We start from the raw sequence: 6346 nt of genomic DNA, 5'->3' as shown, positions 1-6346 counted from the left end.
ATCCAACAGGGGCAGCACTGACTCAGTCCTCATAGACTCCCATGTTGAAACTTCACAGCAGAAATAAACATCCTGATACACAAACAGTTTCGGTCGCTATAGATCATTTCCCCCTTTAAAACAGCTCTACTGTGAGATGAGTTTTTTCACTTCCTGCTTCAATCATTTCCTCTCCCTCCTTAAAGCCTCAATTTCCCATGATTCCCTGCAGTCATTATAAACCTTCTGAGTCGGCAAACTCTGATCAGGTAAATTGTGGCCGTTAGCCTCCTGTGGGGTTTAATGCAGTGTTAATAAAGCAGTGCAGCAGTGTGGTGATCGGGTCAAAAAAAGAGAAATAACCAGAGGGGATTGTGGGTAATTCAGCCGATTAGAGATTAGAGAGTAATGCCGCAATCAGAGGATGAAGTCTTACAGCAGGTAATTACCTCCACAGGACTTTATTTCCCTCTGAGGGCTGAGGAGGAGGAGGAGGAGGCTGGCAAAAGTTTTAAACTCACGCTGATTAAAACAGTTTTAACAGGAGGAAAAAAACTGAAACAGGTCACACATTTAAGACTAAAAACAGCATCCATCCACTGTTTTGATGAGGCAACCATCATTATGAGGAGGTTTAAGTTTAACTGGGTTAATTCAACCCTCCTCTACATTTCTTCAGTCATGTCATCAGAGTCTCAGTGTTTTAAGCATCCATGACCTGATTTTTAGAGCTTCCTTTAAATGTTTCATTAAGAAAAGCCTCTTCCTCTGGACTTCTGAGGATATTTACTAGGGGTGGGTTTTTATAATTGATTTATCTATTAAAATCGATTCTGGCTTGGATAATGTAAAATCGATTCATTAAAATCCTGAATCGATTTTTTAATATTAATTTATTTTGCCCGAAATGCCAGAATCTCAGGTGAAAGATCACAAAATTTTAACAACCACCAAACAGCTAAGACAGTAAATGAGAGCAGGAACACGGCTTCTGCACAAAGACGTAAACACACAGCGCGGACCCGCGGATCAGAATCAGTGAGATGTCGCCTTTCTCAGCTGACGGTCGGGGCTGAAAGCCAACAGCTCGCTGATTCTGATCCGCGGGTCCGCGCTGTGTGTTTACGCCCTTTTTGCGCTGATCATATGGCTGTTAGTTTTATCTCTCTCCAAACAATATTGACCGAATCAGCAGCAAAAGAAGATCCAAACTACGCTTCACATAAACATCGTCATGAATTCCCTCTGACTTTTGCTGACTTTTCAGGATAAAAATCACACTTCATGCACAGCTCTCTCTCTCTCTCTCTCTCTCTCTCTTTTCTGCATTATGCGCTTGCTTGTTACGCACAAGTCTACCGTTGTTTACAGCGCTGTTGGCCGACGTTTTTTTTCCCCCTTTTACTTACTTCCGAAAAGTAAACCTAATTTCTGCCGTTCAATATTGAACAAATTTAAACTTTTTAAAATTAAGCAAAATGCAAAACGCTTAGCCGTGTCTCTAATAAAACCGCTGTAACTTCAGAGGTAATGTTCATGTGTTGATTAATGGTTTTCTTTCGTTTTTGATGTACTGCAGATTATTTTTATAAAATCCCAGGCCAGGAAAATCACCTTCATGTTTTTCTGTGTTTTATCTTCAGCTACTTTGACACAAAGGCATCTGCTGTGACGCTCACACCTTTGATAAAGTCTTGCGTGTGTCAGCTTCCTTTTAATAGATACAATAATATGTAAATGTACTGATCTGAATTATAATATTTCTGACTGTCAAAATTTCCCAGATTCAAATCGAATCGAATCGAATCGAATTAAATCGAATCGAGGATCGAATCGATTCGGGACCTTGTGAATCGGAATTGAATCGATTCTAGAAATCAGTGACGATACCCAGCCCTAATATTTACCCTTGGACCCCCTGCTATGGTTTTAAATGTCCTGTTACTAGACTGCATTGATCTTCATTGCCAAGGCTTATTTATCACCTTTAAACAGAAGCATCTCACCATCAGACTCCTCATAACTCTATCTGAACGTGATTTTTGGGGGCAATCTCTATCACACAGTCTTTACCTAAAACCAAGAAAATAATGCTGACAAAATTCAATCTTTTAGCTCTTTCACTGCTGGACCATCCGTAGGCACAGAGATAAGTTCACCCCACAGTGATTACTGCTGAATCACTTAACCCTTTAAGGCCTACCATAGAACCAAGTCCGCCAGAGCTTATATTATATTTTTACATGCTGTAGTGCCATTTTTGGGAGCATTTCAAGTTGCTATACATCAATACAACCATTATAGCCAAAATTTTAATAATGTGTATGCATTAAGTGCATAGAAATTACATAAATTGCAAGAAAGTGCAATTTAAAAATTCAAAATCGTTTTTGTTTTTTTAACATATATTTCTAGTTAGAGAAATTTAAGAGGCTTATCCCTCAAAACTGTAAATACAAAAAAGTTGCACAAAATAGTTTCCCACCACAGGAAATTTATTTTAAGTGTCTTCATAGTTTTATTTTTGAAATACACCAATTTTTATATACTGCAGGAAAAACGAAAATAAATATTATAGTGCAAACTTGCAAAAAAACAGCACATGCATCAGAATAAACTATTTCCAGCAGTGCAATATGAGACCTAAGCATCCCAGAAACGACACAGAAAGTCAGAAAGTCAAACATAACTTTTAAAAACACCAGTATAGGCTCATGAGGCCCTGATGGTAAAAAACTACATTTCCGCGAAAATTACGTTCCTTCCGGTTTCGGGCAGGTAATTGCGGACATGCGATAGTTCACGCTGACGTCTATTCTAACGTAGGAAGTATTATGAACAGCTGGTCGGATCGGCAAAGCGTGTTTCTGGAATATTATGTTTTTGTTGCTGCAAGAGCTTTTTATGCAGTTTTTGCAAAGCTATATGTGGAAGGAAACTGTGACCGAGGACAAGCTGATGGCATAAGATGTAAGTACAACTCCTCCGGTTTCATATGCAAAAAAAATTATTACGGTAGCTTATGTGGTTGCAGTTCTACAAGGATTTAAAAGTAGTTGCGCAAAATGGAGCGTGCCCGCTCTGACCGGTTTTAAAGGGTTAAACAGCACCTGTCTGATAAAGTCAAGTAGAAGATCTCAATCTTAAAAAAAAACAGAATCAGTCAGTAACATCACCAGTCTGAAAGGTTAAAGAGACATTTCTGTGGCTCCATCCACACATGGAGAACACCTATCCAGAACGTTCCCAGGAGCGACCGGCCAACCAAAATCACTCCAAGAGCGCATCAACGACTCATCCAGGAGGTCATAGAAGCAGAGATGGGCAGTAACGCGTTACTTGTAACGCGTTACTGTTATCTGATTACTTGTTTCAAGTAACGAGTAAAGTAAGGGATTACTATTGCAAAAACAGTAATTAGATTACCGTTACTTTCCCGTAGGAATGCTGCGTTACTGCGTTACTAAAACCGTGATTTTTTTTGCGAGAATGTCTCACGACAGTGACGTAAGCAAGTGCGACGCTCGTGACAACCAGTGTTGGTCAAGTTACTTGAAAAAAGTAATTAGTTACTGATTACTGATTACTTCTCAAAAAAGTAATCCCGTTACTTTTCTGATTACTTATTTTCAAAAGTAATTAATTACTTAGTTACTTAGTTACTTTTAAAAAACATGATACACTACCTGAATGCGTGATAAAGCAATAGACCTTTTGGGCCAATTCTATTTTTTCTGCATAATCCATCATATAAAAGTGAATCAAATGGAAAAGTGTCTTTTTAAAAAATTGTTTATTACTTTTAATCTTAACTTTATAAACAGTGCATCAAACAAAAATTAAATTAAATTCAACAGTCTTTGACTTTAATAAATTTGTTTAACATTTGAACACATTTCTGCACATTACACCATATTTTAAGAAAATAAAGGCTTAAACTGTATTTCTGCATACTCCAGCATATAACATAAATTATTTTTGTGTATACACACACACATCCTTTCATATAAATACAGCAAAAAATAAATAAATAAAATAAATAAAATTAACAATAACATCTTTTAACAGTTGGTAAAGTGCAGAGAGGCATAATATTGAGATTACAAAAACAGAAAATGCTATTGCATGCTACATTTAGGCTGTTAATCCAGTCTCAGTTTGTGTAAATGTTAAACTAATTTATTCACGTCAGAGAATGGTGCATATAATTAAATTTTTGTTTGATGCATAAAGTTAAAAGATTAAAACTGATAAAACAAGTTAAAAAAAGAGAATTTTCCATTTGATTACATTTTGTATGATGGATTATGTAGAAAAAGTAGAATTGGGCTGAAAGATCTATCGCTTTATCACCTATTCAGGTTGTAAATCGTGTTTTTAAAAAGTAACTATATAACTAAGTAACTAAGTAATTAATTACTTTTGAAAATAAGTAATCAGTAAAGTAACGGGATTACTTTTTTGGGGAAGTAATCAGTAATTAGTTACTGATTACTTTTTTCAAGTAACTTGACCAACACTGCATAGAAGACCAAGACCAAGACCAACAAGATCTAAAGATGTCAGAGGTCATGATTCAACAATAACTGGGTAAAAATGGCCTCCAGGGAGAGTTGAAGGGGAAAACCGCTGCTGACCAAAAACAATCATCTGGATGATCACTGAGACATCTGGGTCCGGTTACATTGGCCATCAGAATAACAGCATTTCATGAAGACAACATCACAGTAGCAGGTGGTGGTACTGTGATAGTCTGGGCCGAATTCTACTATCTACCATAAAATCCTGGAGGAGACGGTCTGATTATCAGTTCATTGTCTGAAGGTCAAAAGCACTCGGACTACGCAGCAGAACAAGGATCAGAAACACATCAGCAGGTCCACCTCTGAATATCTCAAAAGTGTGCAAGTCAAAGTTTAGACTTTAATCAAACTGCAGGGCTTTGGCATCATTGTAGTGGCATGTTGTTCACGCTGGAAAACCCTGTAGCGTGGCTGAAATCACAGTTCTTCTCTCATGGTTCAGACTGGTGTGTTTGGTGTTACACTCTCAATCAAGGGTTGGCTGAGCAGGCATTCTGAGTTTCCCAGTCTTCAGCGAGGCTACCCGACTTCCATCAACCTCATTAGTAACTGCTTAAAAGGAGTAGCTCCTGCTCCCAGTCTCTTTCACATAGTTGTTTTGTCCTTTCTTTTATCTGAAACATGTCAGTGTGACAAATACACAAAACCTAGATTTTCAGCCCTCTCCCATCCCCCTGGCAGCACTAAAAGTGCTCCAAAAGTTGAATTATTTCTCAACGAGTCTCTCTGAATGCAGAAGTCTGCAGGCTGGGATTTTTGTGGACGCAGAGCCCCTTGTTTTTATCAGTTTGTGTGTTTCCGTGTTTAATTAGCGTCATTTCTCCCTGTTTGTAGTGTCGGCACACTCAGGCAGCACAAAACTCTCTATATAAAATTAGTGTTGTTTTGAACGCTGAAAGGTCGCATTGCAACTGCTTTGTATTTGATATTTTTATTAGATTTTAAAACTATAAGTAGATAATGGCGCTCCATGTCTCTAATGTATTTATTAAAACTTACTTTGCTGTACAGCACATCTACACACCAGCACATCCTGTCTCAGTCACACATATCATCCAGTTATTGTTCTAATCAAAGCCAAAACACTTCCTGCAGATATCATCTGAGCTTGTGGCTAATTAACCCTTTCATTTTTGTTCTTTCACTTTCCTACAAATCTTTGGAAAATCAGAGGATAACACGTGTGTGTAGAGTTTTATCTGATTAGTGAATCTTGTTGCAGCTTCAGATGCATTAAAGCCTCCTTATCCCTGCCATCCATCACTGGCACTCGTTTATCAGGCAGAGAGGAGCTGCTGGAGCTGCTGAAGCAGCTGAGGCGGCGACTCGGCGGAGTAAGCCTGAAATCATCTCTGTATCGAGCTTCCACGATAAACGCACCAGCCTCGCCTTTCAGAGCATGTTGGGTTGAGCTGCATGGTCCTCGGGGGCTCCGCATGCACACCACAATAAACTCATCGGCAGCTCATTAACAGAAGGTTCCTTCCTCACGCAGCTCACGTTCACACACAGAAATATGAAGCTGAGACAGCAGAGCTCATTATGTTAGCATCAAACAACTTCATTCTGCGCTATGAGAGCACTGCTGATTCACTTAAAGGGAAGCAACAATAATAATGATGATTAATACCAGTTCTAATGTTTTTTCAGACTCATTTGTCATTCATGAAGTGGTCAGTGAAACAAACACGAGTTATTTCCACTTGGATAATTTGTTCTATTTACTCGAAGGCTCACGGTCACGCTGCGTGACGCCAGCGCTGAGTGAGATGGATCGGACTGTT

The sequence above is a fragment of the Aulonocara sp. 'chitande type north' Nkhata Bay genome, linkage group LG17 (genome assembly GCF_057382095.1).
Source record: "Aulonocara sp. 'chitande type north' Nkhata Bay isolate Kocher_YH1m ecotype deep benthic linkage group LG17, A_spYH_male_GT1.1, whole genome shotgun sequence".
Taxonomy (NCBI): Eukaryota; Metazoa; Chordata; class Actinopteri; order Cichliformes; family Cichlidae; genus Aulonocara; species Aulonocara sp. 'chitande type north' Nkhata Bay.
The sequence above is the reverse complement of the archived record's forward strand: the minus strand, read 5'-3'. Positions refer to the sequence as shown.